This window comes from Dipteris shenzhenensis, chromosome 25 (genome assembly GCF_047967505.1).
Source record: "Dipteris shenzhenensis isolate YYH24624 ecotype China chromosome 25, Dip_SZ_1.0, whole genome shotgun sequence".
NCBI classification, from domain to species: Eukaryota; Viridiplantae; Streptophyta; class Polypodiopsida; order Gleicheniales; family Dipteridaceae; genus Dipteris; species Dipteris shenzhenensis.
The window spans coordinates 32,124,750-32,140,233 of record NC_141620.1 but is presented as its reverse complement, the minus strand read 5'-3'; the positions used below and the strand labels follow the sequence as shown (position 1 = coordinate 32,140,233).

Sequence of the window (15,484 nt, the reverse complement as noted above, 5' to 3'; positions counted from 1 at the left end):
AGTGCAGGCACACACAACAATCTATGCCCATTATTGGGCATTTGATAAAGTCGAGAGGTTTGTCACAGTAGCTAGTCTGTAATATTTATCTTGCACATGATGGTTTTATGGATGACTGTCATATGGCTCGACAGTACTACTTGTTTTGCTTTTACATATTGTCAACGTAAGAGCCCATATCATGTTTCACCGTAAGGATTGTGTGAAATTCAAAATTTGACTTTCACAAATGTCTCATGCATCAGTTTGATTTCAAGAAAGGGCCCAACTTTAGGTAACCAGGTTTCTTGTTGCTACTGGTAGACAGACTTATTTAAGGTTCTTATCACCAAATGTTATTGAGGCCAGGTGATGGACTAAGTGATACGACAACCCAATTTACTAGTCCACTTTCTCAATTATCCCTTCAGTTCAAAGTGATGAAAAATACCAAGCTCAATTATTTTCAATTTTGAACTTGAAATTGCCATAGCTCAGAAATTTTAGCTAATGCTAAGTCAAAGACAAGATGTGATAAGAAATTCGAACAATTTTTTTCCAATAACCAGGAAAGTAATGAGGTGGCAGCGAGAAACAAGGCAAGAATAGAGGTTGCTATATGATTGGGATCTGTAGAGCGACACTGATGTCAAAAGTGGTATGTTGGAAAAAAGGGGGATAGAGGTGCTGTGATTGCATTTATTAGCTATTGCCAGGGATAATTTCCATTTGGGTAGGCATATGCAGGATGGTCATGGGTGTGCTGTTTGTTTTCTGTATGGGTCATGGATTAGCCATACTTGATGCTCAAGGTGTGAGAGTTCACCCAAGCATGTGTGCTATGCGGAAACATGTAGGACCGTAAGACTAGATGACGTGCACAGAAAATGGATCACCTGCTAAAACTGACTGCTCTTTGCTGCCCAAATAGGCAGGTGCAAAATGACGTCCAAACTGCTCACAGATGGGTGATAAGGGTTGAGCACAATTTCCAAGGGTCCACTAGGAATTTTAATAGTCTCGCGCACGTGGCCAGACTCTCGCGCCCTAGAGGCTCAAAGCAGTCACGTGTAAATTACAGGAGTCACAAATCAAAAGTCCCATAGGATGCTATATGAATGTATGAAATAGCTAATCATCATGGCTGGAGTGTAGAGTTGGTTGAGCAGGACGACAACAACATAATCGAGACAGCAGTAGAGAGGTCAAAACTGAGTGTATGTCTATTGCAGTGTAAACTGAAAGTCTAGACTAAGTTCGAAGTGTCATACGTTGATTAAGTGAAACCTTTCTTGAACTAAAACGCAGCTTCAATATTCAATTCGCAGCAAATCTGAGCACTTGGCACTTCAAAAATGATTTCAAATGCTAGCTGGAAACTCGGTTAAGCAAGAAAAACTAAACGATGAAGCTAGAACTTGAATCTTAATAGAGGTAGAGAGAGAGAGAGAAAGAGAACAAGGTGCCACACTAGGGGCCAGAAATAAAGGCTGCCTTCCCCCCAAGCAATATATTTCATCTCCAAAAAGGTGATTTCCTTGCTTTTAGCCTTGTGGGCCCTCTTTTAGGTTGCTTGCCCCCCTTGCCATGTGCTTTCTCCCCAAAATTGGGTGCTCCATGTCTTCTTTTCTCTTGTGGGACCTGCTTTGTGTGCTGTCCCTCTTAAAACTTGGGTCTTTTTGCACTCTCCAAGGTCCCACACAATCTGTAATTGGACCAAAAACCCTAAAACGAATCTGTAATCAGCCCAAAAACCCTAAAAACTGATCACTTTTGGTATAACGCAGCCTGGATCCTCAAGTCGTAGTAGATAATCACCATGATAGATTTCAAATTTTAGATAACAGGGAAAAACAGCATCTAATAGCTTCATCTGATGGGTTAGTAGCAGCAGGTTTCTTCTAGAAAACAAAACAAACTGAGACAGGGGGAGAAAGAATAGAGAACACACACATTAGGGCCTAGGAAAAAGGGCTGGATCCCCCCAAAGGTTTTTATTGAACTTTGTACAACTGGCTCATAAAAGAGCATGAGGCTTGAGTACAATAGACTCTGTGTTCTTGAGGGCACAAGGCCTCTCGACTAGGCTACCAGCCCAAAAGCATGGGCTCTAGAAAGCTAGGGCCTGCTTTTCTTTTTAAAGTTGGCTTTTGGGCTTTATCTCCCTAATTTGGCGCTGAATCTCGTTTTTGACTCTACTGGGCCCTTTTTAGAGTGGGGCGCCACTTTCTTGGTTCTTTTGCTCTCGTGGGACTTGTTTTTTGGCACTTGTCCCTTGGTTCCTTTTTGCACTCTTCTAGGTCCTACACATTCAATAAACAATATCCAACACTTTAAGCCGTTAAAGGTTAGACAAATGTGTACATTTTGATTCTTGGACTATACCTAGTCTCTTGTCGGCATCTCCATAGTTCTCTTAACCAATGCAAAGCAAAGAAAAATAAAACTCTTGCTAGTTAACCAAAGTCAACTTTCTTTGACCAAAGTCAATCTAATAAAGAATTTCTCTTTATTTCTTGGGATATATATGATTCTGTGACACAATCAATAAACAATATCCAACACTTTAACCCGTTAAAGGTTAGCTAATGCATGCATTCTACTTCTTGGACTAATCCTAGTCCCTTGGGCATCCCCACGATGCACATTAAACCAATGCAAAACAAAGGAAAACGAAACTTGTTCTAAGTTGTCCAAAGTCAACTCTCTTTGACGGTAGTCAAGAATAAAAGATTTCTCTTTATTCTTGGGAGAAGTACAATTTCATGACCTCTCCTAGCATCTAATCTGTTGTCCACAACTGAAAAGGTACTTATGGATACTCTGAGGAAAACTCGTCATATACATACTTGGCATCTAGTGCCAAGTAGTTCTTGAACTTGACGTAGTACTTGCTAGGTAACCTTGTCTCTGATCTCTTTCTTCTCTGTGTGGTACATAGTCTGTTCTTCCATGCCCTTCGTTCTTGGAAAATCCATGCCTTTCTTTCTTGGCATATACATGCCTTTCTTATTTGGCAAATACATGTGCTTCTTTTTCCTAGCAAATCCATGCCTTTTTTTCTTGGCTTACACAAGCCTTGCTCCTTGCAGTTATGATAGTGGTGGACACCCATTGGTGCTTTCAAAAGATGCATACTCTACTTTTGCCTTAACATGTTCCTTATGGAATGATTCTAGATTAAAATCGGCTGTCTCTTCCAAGGGTTCTATGTTTCCACTCGACTTCTTTAGCTAGAAGTTCATCTTTCTGCTTGTCTATATTAGCCGTTAGAGCGACCTTAAAAGCTCCAAATTCATCTTCAATTACCAAGTCCCAAATAAAGAGAGTCCTAAAATCGTAGAAACACTTGGGCAATGATCATTATACTTGGGCAAGAGATTCTGGAATCTTTCAAAAGCTAGATGGCAACTTATGCTTGGCTTGGGTATTGATGAGAACATAAGCATGTACTAAGTTCTTTTTGTTCTCCCCCCTCCGCTCTCCCCCGTCCCTTTATTTACTTATTAAAAAAATTTTCATTTGTTCTCTTGCATGTTCTATATAAAAAGTTAAATTTGTAAGATTGGATATATTCAAGTTTTATAAAGGTATATAAATGATTATACATTTTTGGCTAGATGAATCATCGAGTTTTTTTGTGAAGAAAATGACTAAGTGCTGGATCCAGTCTTGCTTTAGCTGCCTACTCAGCAAAACAAATGTGCGGAGTGGGAGGGATCGTTCTTGCCGCACTTAACCCCTAGGATTGTTGATAGGAATTGTGCTACTTTCTTGAGTCGAGGGTTAATGATGGTGCGAAGTAATATCCCGTCCCTAATATAAGCTCTTAGACTCTTGGACATTTATGAACTTAGACTCTTGAATGTTTACGGACTCATGGACTAATACAAGCTCTTAGACTACTACGCTTGGACTCGTAGACCACCACATGCTCTTCTACTACCATCCTTGACCTACCACAAGATTTAGGCATACCATCCTTGGACTGTAGTAGACATGATTCACAAATATCTTGCCATGTCTCTAGAATAGGGGGATATTTTCACATGGTAGCCGTCAATGGGAAATTCAAAGATTTTTTATTATCGACACATGCCTTGGCATTGATTATAGGGACTATGGCGGACTTTGTGAATCCTCATATCTAGACGACTGACACGTCAGTAGAGGCGTGGGGCTGTTTTGAAGGATCTGTATGAGACAGATAATACATCTCGGATCTTGACTGTTTAACATCGACTCTACAACATGGATATGGATGAGGGAGATTCGGTTCATGACCACTTGACGAAGGTTAAGGGAGTGAGGGATCAACTAGTATCGGTTGATCAGAAGATAGACTCAAGCTAGTTGGCCTTGATGGTACTTGGGATGCTACCATGGAGTTTCAAGAGCTTCGTGACGATCGTGACAGCGAGATAGAGGACCAAATGTCTGACTTTTGAAGAGTTGGGTCCGTTGCTACTCTAGGAAGAAGCTAGGGAGAAGCTCTTTAACAAAGACAACAACGATAAGGCGTTGTTGGCAAAGGACAAAGCTGGCAAAGGACATGGAAGCAGAAGAAGAATTCCTTCTAATGTGATGAGCCAGGCGATTTTGCGAAGGATTGTAGAAAGAAGAAGGCGGATTAGAAGAACAAGGAGTTCGACTCAGATTCAGATGGCGATCCAAAAGCTAGTGTGGTAATCAGAGAACTGTTCTTGCTGACATCTCCATGTGTTACTGAGGTCAGATATGTAGACCTGGAAGTCATAGTGAAGATGTCTGATATTGAGATGTAGGCCGATGAGGAGTCAAGGAGTGCTTGGTCTCTTCTAGGTGCGTGGCTGACACGAGGGTGGATTCCATGGAGTGCCCTAGGGTTTCAGGTTCAGATGGATGCTGTAATTTAGAAGGGGGCATTACAGGATTACCTATGTTATTGGTATGCACCTCCATGAGGTGCATGGTTTGCTGTTAGAGAAAGCATACATGCAGTACGATGTTTTGGTATGTATTTGATGTCATTAATTTATGCCTTTATAGCATGCTGTGGAGAGAATTTGCTCTTCATATGTCTTAAGTAATGCGAGATTGGAAGGAATGTGTGTTCTTCGAAGGTAGAAGGGAAAGTGTGGGTGCTTCTTTAAATCTTGGAAGCAGATTGCTGGAAGGTGATTACGTATGGTGCTTAGAAGACTCCAGGTTGTTCACTCATTATGTGGGGGATAGTTGGAAGATGGTGGTATCTGGATTGCTCGAGTTCGAAGGCAGGAACATGACTGAAGGTGGTGGTGCCATCTTGGTGCTACCTTGGATGGACCTGTGTGTGGAGGACCGGACCTGGATGAGCAGGAGCCACTGGTTGAAAAGCCAGGAAACTGGAATCAACACCGAATTGTTCCAGAGGGTTTCATCATGGGAGCTTCTTGGGCACCGTCATCAACGTGTTGGCATTGGGCTGAGATGTGTCGGTGAGAGGGGGTGTTGGAAAGGTCACCTCCCGATCTGTAAGCCCCAAATGAGGAGAGCATGGCGGAGGAAGACCTAGGGCAGGATATGTCCAGAGAAGAGAGAGAGAGGCGGCTGCCACATTGTCATGTGCATGGTGTACCTAGGGTTGGATATGAGGTGAACATGGGTTACGGGATAGCATAGGACTAGATGGCTATTTTTAGCTGAGATTGCTATTTATAGAGATTGATTCATATATAGTGCTCGCTTTATATGGAGGGAGCTATTCATAGCATTGTACTATCTATAGCCGGTTTCCTTCTATATAGAGGGAGGGCCAGTGCTATTGTGTAGATCAGTTGAGCGCTCCTCAACTGATGGAAGGGGCTTGGACCTAGGCCGGGACTCTGGCCATCTACATGGCGGATCATAGGTGGTGTATCGAAGGTCCTCTGGACGGGCTCAGGTGGTATGGGACGCGTGCGCTAGATACGAGCCTATGGATGAGTCGCTATGGATGAGTCGAGCTGTAGCCCACGTGCTCGGGGGTGGTCAGGAGGATCGAGGCACCTGCTCTATGATTCTGGTTGTATTGAGGGCGAGATTCTAGGCCAGTGATAGGGTCAGATCCTGCAGGGTCATGTCATCTGGTATCAGAGCCGTCCTATCACAATTGAATTCAACACGAGGTATGCAGAAAAGATGTCTTCTAGGTACACTTTTTGAGATTGCTTTTGCAAATCTGAATTTCCGCTCATGTATGGGCTGAATCGTTGGCTGATGATGTGCGCTCATGATTGGGAGAGTTGTGGAAGAAATAGAAGTCCATAGGCTGTGTGCTCTCTCTCGGTTGCTACGTGTTTGGAAATCGTGATTCCTTGAGATGGGTAGGCGATGAGAAGACTTGATGCTTTCAGCAAAAGATATGAGGATGGATCGTTTCTGACCTATAACTACCCACGCTTGGGTTGTTGATGTGATTGGCTGTGTGGGGACGTGTGACAGTAGGCTGGTTAGGGAAAGAATTCGCTCTAGGTTCTCAAGGATGAGATTCCTACCCTAGAGACCTAGATTTGCTGCAGTTGAGAAGTAGGAGGAAAGAGAGAGCGTTCATAAGCCTAGAAAGCAGCTTGTCTAGGAGATTCGGGCATTAGAGACAGGGGTGATATGATTGGGGGCAGGCGCTTGGCTTTGGGAAGGAGCGCATGGCCTGATTTTAGCGCGTTTTGGCTATTTTTGGCTGGCTGGAGAAAAGCGGGACAGGATCTATTAAAAGCGAGACTGTTTTTTGGTTAAAAAGCAGGTTGCTTTTTTGTTTTTCTCTAGCAAGGAAAGCACTTGCTCTAAATCTAGCGCGTTTTGGCTATTTTTGGCTGGCTGGAGAAAAGTGGGACCAGTTCTATTAAAAGCGAGACTGTTTTTTGGTTAAAAAAAGCAGGTTGCTTTTTTGTTTTTCTCTAGCAAGGAAAGCACTTGCTCTAAATCAAGCACCCACCCAAATTCGCCTAGCTTTTGATGGCCCTTCCAGGCTATTTATATACCCGGGATTTCTCTCTCTTTCTCACTTCAGCACTTCAGCGCATGAAGGCGAATTTCCCACGCTCTTTCCGTCTGAGATCAGCCTATCAGATTCCGCCATCTTTCTTGCTGTCCTCTACTCGCCTTCTTCCTTGATTCCACGCAGCCCCAGATTCTCTTTTTGTTAGTGTGAAGAGCACGCGTTTGGACGCAGTTGTTTTTCTTCTAGTCCCTCCCGTGCGAGATATTTTCCAGCCATGGAAGGACATCAAAATAATGAGACACCTACGTTGGATTACTATTTTATTGAGATGGAGGATGAGGCTACATCGGAGATTAATCCTCGTAGACCTCATGACCTGCTACGAGAGATGGATTCCTTGATGGATGAACTCCGGGCAGCTCTTCACTACTATAAAACCCCTCAGTACTAGACATATATTGAAGAAGGGTCATGCTGTTCTAAATGTAGACAGCTTGTTTTAGAGTCTTTATACCGCTTCCGAGTTATTAAGAAGCGATGAAGAAGTTGAAATCCTCAGTTTTGACCGACACCTAATTATTTTTTGCTCGACTGGATCTTTTGAACCACTCTTGGTTCAAGAAGCTCCCCAATTTTGTATGAATTATGTTCTAATTTGTCTTGTTATTAAATTGACCAGGTTTTGGTTAATTTGGATTTGATTTGTAACTAAGTGGCATTTATAATTTGATTGGTTTTTTCAAATTATATAACGTGTACTTTTGTTCCATATATCTTGCAGTTTTTTAGATATATGGTACATTGAGGATGCCTGAGACTTTGTTACATCTTAAAGTGGACTTAACTAAGACAATTGGATTTCCCTTTCTCGAATCTTGGTGCGTAGATTCCTGTTTGGTTTCTCTTTGAAGTTTTGATCTCGATGTGATTGTGAGTTATGGCGTTTCTTCGAGTTACCGTTTGGACATATGAAGGTTCTTATTGATTAGACCAGGATGAGTCTTGTTGGATACCTTCTTTGAATCATGTCCGAAGGCGGGGTTATTCTGATTCTCACTCTTTTAGCTCGAGGTCGTGGATAGTCAGGATTCAAGAGTTATTAGGGATGCTACTTGCTGTTTTCTTCTTTGACCTATTGGTTGGGGTATTGTAAGACAAGGGGGTGATATAATCACATTAAGAAAAGGATTGAGTACGGATTTGCCACCCTGACTCAATCTGGTATCATCTGAGTTGAAGAGGGATTGGCTACCTGATTCACTCATATTGTCCACTGAGTTTTTTATTTGCACTATACTTTGGTGGTATGGGATACTAAGGTATGTTACACTTAAGATTCTCTGATGGGTGGTAAAATCCAGCGTGAAATAATACCCAAGGACCTCTAGGGTGAAGTACAAGTAGGCTGAATTGAATTGGGGGCAACCTGATTAGATTTAAAAAAATAAAATAAAAAATAACGAGGGCTGACTAAGATTCTTTAACCTGAGAGAAGCCATGTATTTTTTGGGTTCAACCCTGGAGCTCCATAGTCTAGACTCAATCTTAGGGAGGGTTACAGCATCTCTTCTGATGATGGTCTGTCAGTGCCTTGTTTGGAACTTGATGTTCCTAGATAAGAGGTCCTAAGAACTGGATGATCCTGTGATTGGAGCGGTTTTGTTGTGCACAAGTTTATACAGGATATTCGATAGTGGATCTTGTTTTAAGAGATTTCGGATTGTATGTTTCCATAGTCTTTGGATCACATAGGATGTTTTCCTATGATGGTTGTCTGTATACATGTCTAGAACAGTACCATTGACTGGATATAGCCAACTGAATTTTTACTGATTATCCTCATGTAGGGGCATTTCGAGGATAGATCAGGGGGACCATATCTTTTCCATGAAGATTCTTCCATCATGAGTTATGAACTGATAACTAATTGTTCTGCAATGGAAAGTTTGTCATGTATTTCAACCCAAGAATTTGAATTACAAGGGTATTCCGTTGAGGGATTTTCTGAATATACTAAGTAATTCAAGAATTAGGGTTGATAGAAATTGCAACCCAAAAATTGGCCTCGAGGGGTTCAATTGATGGGGATGTTCGAACAATGATTCCTCGATCTCAACCTAAGATTTTGAGTTCAAGGATACTCAATAGATAAGGTTGATAGAATCATTTACCTTCAGGTACGGATTTTACCATGCGTGTGTACGGATATGTCATCGGAATTAACTTTGTGGATTCAGGCGTTACTTGATTTCTCGAGAAGATTACTCGACGATATGTAACCTTGTTTAGATTGAGAGATTTACTTTCCTTGGGTTAGTTATCAAAGATTGTGGCTTTGGCCTTAGATTTTCTCTGATTTGAATCTCATGGAAAGTATAGCACACTCAAACTGATAGTCAGAGTATAATTATTGGCATGGACTCATCTTCACAGAGAGTTTTCGGGCTTTCTGGTGAACTCAGGAGTGAGTTCTTAGAGGAAGGGGAGTATGTCATGTGCATGGTGTACCTAGGGTTGGATATCAGGTGAACATGGGTTACGGGATAGCATAGGACTGGATGGCTATTTTTAGCCTAGATTGCTATATATAGAGATTGATTCATATATAGTGCTCGCTTTATATGGAGGGAGCTATTCATAGCATTGTGCTATCTATAGCGGGTTTCCTTCTATATAGAGGGAGGGCCAGTGCTATTGTGTAGATCAGTTGAGCGCTCCTCAACTGATGGAAGGGGCTTGGACCCAGGCCGCGACTCTGGCCATCTACATGGCGGATCATAGGTGGTGTATCGAAGGTTCTCGTGGTCGGGAGGATCGAGGCACTTGCTCTATGATTCTGGTTGTATTGAGGACGAGATTCTAGGTCAGTGATAGGGTCAGATCCTGCGGGGTCGTGTCACACATGGGCAGCACCTCACATAAACATACCGGGAGACAAGATGGCTGCGTATGGCCATGCACTTGTGGCATGGATCTGGCCTGGCAGAGGCAGATTTAGAGCAGCACAGCAAGGCGGAATACCCTGGGTGAAAGGCATCTGTATGGAGGGACTGTGGGAAGGTGTACGGCCTGCAACAGGGCCCTGGCAGATGGCGCAGATATGGCAGGTCATGGTCAGACCATGGGCTGGGTCCGTGCTTGGCGAAAGGGGGGCTGCAAGTGGGCAGTGCCCTGCCCTTATATGGGGCTGGACTGGCTGGTCGGTTGGCTAGCCAGGTCGGCCAGCACACAGCCCTAGAACAAGTGCCCACAGTCCCATAAATGGGGATGTGTGGGGTCGGTTGGAGCGCATGCTGAGTTGGCCAGCAAGGCAGCACGTCAGTGCAGATAGGGGGGCTACCAGCCCCTATAAAAGGGCCCCATTGGGGCCTCATACGTCATCCAGCAAGTTGGCAAACAGAGGAGCAGAAGGAACAGCCAGAGTCCCTTCCTTGGGCCTACATCCAGTAGGCAAAGGACGACCAAAGGTGCTGCAGATTGGTTCTACACAAGGCTGACCCCTATGCTGTCTACCAGTGTAGCAAGGTGCTGAGATCTGGTGGGAGAGTCTACATATGCTCGAGGTGGAGCATGCGGGCTCAGAGATCTAGAGGTATACGGCCGATAGTAGAAGAACCTTTTGGTAAGATCAGAGGACCACATTGTGGTGGGACTCTAGATCTATCTATTGTATTGTGTCCATAGACATGGATGGAAATATATTCTTTTGGTTGATTCTATATATGGCTTGGATCATTGTCGCTTTGCTAGTCTACACAACACATCTATGTGAAGCACATTAAGTAAAGAAGTTTGTGATTACACCTACACCACACAGTGTGAGAGCTCTTGGGCTATTCTATTAGTCTTCGACTGTGCGACCCTCTGTTGGTTGATTTCTAACAACTACCATCCCTGTACTTTCATAGGTTGCTATATCTTTTTGGATGAACATGTGCAGTGAAGGGATTAGTTCCAGGTATCTTTGAGATGTTTCCAGAGTACTTCACCCATACCGTGGAGGGGGTTCATTAGATTTCATCTCTTGTTATGGCCTTGTAGGCTCGTTAGTGTGCTATTGTGCACTGTTAGTTCATTTGGATAAAGTCATCCTAAACTTAATTCTTGTCCCATGGTTAATTGGGCTAGGGTTTTAGGGTTGGGACTCAAAGAGGTGTCCCATCGCTTTCTCTTTTACTTCTCTTACACTTGAGTGTTGATGCAATGACAGCTCGTTTTTCCGCTCTCTAGCTTTGTTTTTTGGTCTTTAGAACAACAAAAAATCTAAATTTGTATGATTGGACTTATTCTAGTCTTACGAAGGTATATTGTTTTGCTACTCCATTACTTCTTTGAACCCGTTAGCCCCCTAGGCTCTAGCACCAGTAGTAGCCTCGGCAATTCCAGAAGTAGTAGGAGCTCTAGCAGTGGCTCCACCTTCACCTCCAATAGCACTCAACACAACATCTCTAGCACCTCCAGTTGATACAACAAAATCAGCCAGCCTAACAGTCCTTTGTAACTCCAACAGCAACAGTTGTAGCAATTCCTACAGCTCTAGAGGCAGCTACAGGCCATGGATCAGTAGCAACACTCAAGCAAACCCCATAGCTTTTCCAGAGGCCCTCCTCTCATGGGGTTAGTTCTCCCTTGGTCTCTATGGCATAGCTTTAGTAATGGACAGTTTCATAGCCTCACTGTCACGATCTGTGACGTATTCCTTTCTCTATTTCTAGACTTATGGATGGTTTGATGAATGGACACTTGTGGAAGGGTATGCCCTTTCGACGGGACACTTCCTAAGAGGCACAACTCTTGCCCTTTCGACGGGACACTTCCTAATGAGGCACAACCCTTCACAAGAGACATCCTATTGAAGAGACATTCCTATTGTAATGTACCCTCTCATCAAGGGTCACACCCTTCACAAGGGGTACACACCTCTTCATGCACATACCCTTTGGAGTACACACCTTTTCATGTGTGACTCTTCACTCTCTATATAAGAGAGGCCCAATTGTATGGATGACACACTACATCTACCCTACAGATATTCAAGCAATACAATTATTCCTTGTTCTCTGCTATCTCAGTCTCTTTTCTGTTCCTTAGCACATTTCTAAATATAGTAAATCTAGGATTTCTTACAGTGGTATCAGAGCAAAATTCGCTCCTGCCTGTAGGAAATGCCCCCCACCTTCTAGCGCTGATCTGATACATCTTTTCCGCTAGAAGGTTATTCCGTGCACATTGTGCATGGAAGAGATGGAGAGGATGAGCGTAAAAATTTTAAACGCCTTCCCTGCCTAAAGTCATCTATGGCCTCTCCATCTCCCTCACATCACAAGTTGATGTGAATGGACACGACAAAAATCGTGTCTTTTCAGGTGCTTGGGCTGTCCCAAAACCAAGGGACGCACCATGGGACACACCTTTTGGTGACGAGTCTCGACTCCTCACTCATGGGACACACCCCATCGTGGACAAAAGGACATACCTATTCATGCAGGGTCACACCCCTTTTAACAATAGGGACATACCCCTTCATGAAAAAGTGCACCTATTCCAAGGGTCACACCCCTTCGAATAGGCACACCTTTTAGGCCCCAAGTACCTACAAAAGGGTACCTAGAGGGGTAAAAAGGAAAAAATAAACCGATCCCCTACCCCTAGGATTACCCTAGCTACCTAGGGTTAACTAAACCCCCCATTTAATTTTTGGGGGCAACTAACCACCTAGGCAGCCTCCACGAAAAGTCGCCAGCCTCCTTTTCATTCCCGTACGGCCTGCACCGTACGGATTTCTGGCAGCCTGCGCAGCACCAGCCTCTGCACGTACGGACTTACCTGCAGCCTGCGCCAGCCCTCGTCCTTGCCGTACAGTCCTGCGCAGCCTGCGCCGTACCACCGGCCAGCCTGCCGTACAGCCTGCGCAAGCCCTGCAGCCAGCCCTTGCCTTTGCCGTACAATCCTGCGCAAGCCCTGCAGCCAGCCCTTGCCCTTGCCGTACAAGCCTGCGCAAGTCCTGCAGCCTGCCACAGCCCTGCGCCATTCTGTACGACCAGCCCTGCACACAAATCCTTGGCCTCGCCAGCCCCCCCCCCCTCCTGCGCAGTCCTTGACCCGCCAGGTTCTTTCGCTCCTGCCTTTCCTGCGCAGTCCAGCCCTGGGCAATGCTCTAAGCCTCGCCATTGACAGCGTGCAGCCCCTTGTTTCGCCATTTTTGGTCCTGCCAAATCAGCACCAGTTGCAGCTCCTCGGGCGATGAAGACAGCCTGTTGACAGCCCGGACCAGACAAGTATCGATCGCTCCTCGCAAACCATTGCATCATGGATCTCCGGACACCGATTTGCAGCCTTCTTCTACGCAACAACTTGGCAGATTAAATTATTGCCAGGTGGAGTCTTTCCAATCTGCCTTTAAGGATTCTTTTCCTTTTAAAATTACAGCAAATGAAAGAATCCACCTTAAAGCATGGAAGCCCCTGGTAATTCACCTGCCATTTCAAGGACACCTCAGGCATCAGCTACCACACAATATCGTGTTCAAATTGCATAGCCAGCCCATTTCGGAGCCTTTGCATCTTGGGTCTTCTGTGTCACGTGCCCTCCTAGTGACTTGGACCACATCCTCTACCTTCTGCGTGAGGCACCTCAGTTACATTACTTCCTCAGCACAGTACAGGTTGTGTTCCACGAGACACGAAGATACCCTGAACACAATATTCCTCAAGAGTTTGTTGTCCATTTTTGGAGAGAATTTTACCCCTCACCTTTGGCATCTCTAGGGTACTCTCCACCCCCTTCAGCTCCCAGATATCCTCCTCTACAGGTTGTACCTTCTCCAAGTCAGTATTTACACTCTGAAGGCACTCCCTCTCCTGGATATCCTCCACTTCCGACAGCAGCTCCTTATCCCTTCTCAGATCCGTGGACTCTGCTACCTACCCCTGTCCTCTCACGAGCAGTAACACCACTTTCGGCATCTCCAGTGTTACCTCAGACAGGGCCTCCTTTACCAGATTTCCACGGGTGGTTCCATCCTGCCTCGCCTGCCCCCTCCAACATGAGCAACCTCAGGGAGCAGCCCGAATCCTCTTCCAGGAATGGTACAAACTAGAGCGCAAGTTCGCGCTTTTCTCACAGGGATCTCCGATATGTCGCACCGCTCGCGTGAAGCCTCTCCAGAGATCAAAGAATCAAGTCCAAAAAAGACTCCTGAAGTCCATGTACACGGCGAATCACTATTGCAACTTCAAATATCCCAACTTCAGGACAACATCTCCGACTTGGTCCAGAAAGTTCAACAACTTCAAGATTCTCGAAGTACCGCAGATCAGAGGATGGCGTGACGCAACCAGACGACTATGCGGATTCATTCCCACCAGAGGTAGAAAACACTGAACTACGTGCCCTCTACCGTTTACTTCAAGCTTCCAAAACTAAAAGACTTGACGTCAAACTTCCGGAAGCCTACTGGTCAACGCAATCGCTGAACAGTTGACCAATGGCTCGCGAAAATGCGCATGTATTTTGATACTGTTGACCTCACTGAAGGCAAAAAGATCGCCTTGGCAGCCTCCCTCCTGAAGGATACAGCATTTCTATGGTGGCAAAGACGCTTAAAGGACGGCAAAAGTGTGTTAACATGGGAACGTTTTGAACACGTGCTCCGTAAGCAGTTTATACCTGCCAATGCGGACTTCCAAGCACGTTCAAAACTCCGACAGTTGGAGCAAACGGGCTCCCTGTCTTCCTACATCTCTCAGTTCACCACATTGGTGCTGGAGATTGATGGTTTAACTGAGGATGATCGCCTTCATGCTTTCATCTCAGGCCTAAATTCCTCGTTACGCATTGATGTCCTTAAAGCAAACATTACCACCACAGATGGCGCTATTGCTTACGCAGAGCGCATTATAGATTTCCTACACACAGGGAAGCAGAGTGCTAATCGCACACATAACTCTCCTATGCCCAAAGGTGCTCGCCCTCAAGATAACACCAGGTTTCGAAAAAACTTCGGTAATCAAGGTCAGCGACAGTCTCAAGATCCCCAGAAGCCTCAGAAATGATTTGCTGGATTCTAACAGAAGCACTCCTCTAAGGATCGCGCTTCTTCTTCTTCACAAAGTCATTACCGACATCCCCAACATAAAGGTGCGGCCACTGACAAGAAGAACAGCTCCAGCACAAAAGGACTTCGTACCATCTGTACAGGCGACCATAGATGGTTCGATTGTCCCAAGCGCCCAAAGCAAAATTCCAATATGGAACCTAGCACTTCCCAAAAAGAAGATGCTACCTCAGCACAAGACAAGAAAGGCAAAGCTGTTCGAATGGCGAATACCATCCACCTGAGCCTTGTCAGCAACCCCGAACCTTTTGGGTCACTCAAGTACTTTGTGTTCAAGGATCGATTCGTGGAACAACGGTCACCATCCTCATCGACAGTGGCTGTTCTCAGAATTTCCTAGCCAATTCTGTGGTCGATAAACTTCGGTTGACCACCAGTCCTAGTCTCATGGACTATCCGATTGAACTCACAAATGGAACGACTTTCTTGTGCAACACCAGGATAAAAAACTT

General features: G+C 44.8%; 1 protein-coding gene across 2 annotated transcripts in view; it reads left to right on the top strand.

The window, feature by feature from the left end:
• The window catches only part of LOC147885759 (uncharacterized), a 37,544-nt gene that overhangs the window by 3,020 nt on the left and 19,040 nt on the right, over positions 1-15,484 (top strand). The window lies entirely within an intron of this gene.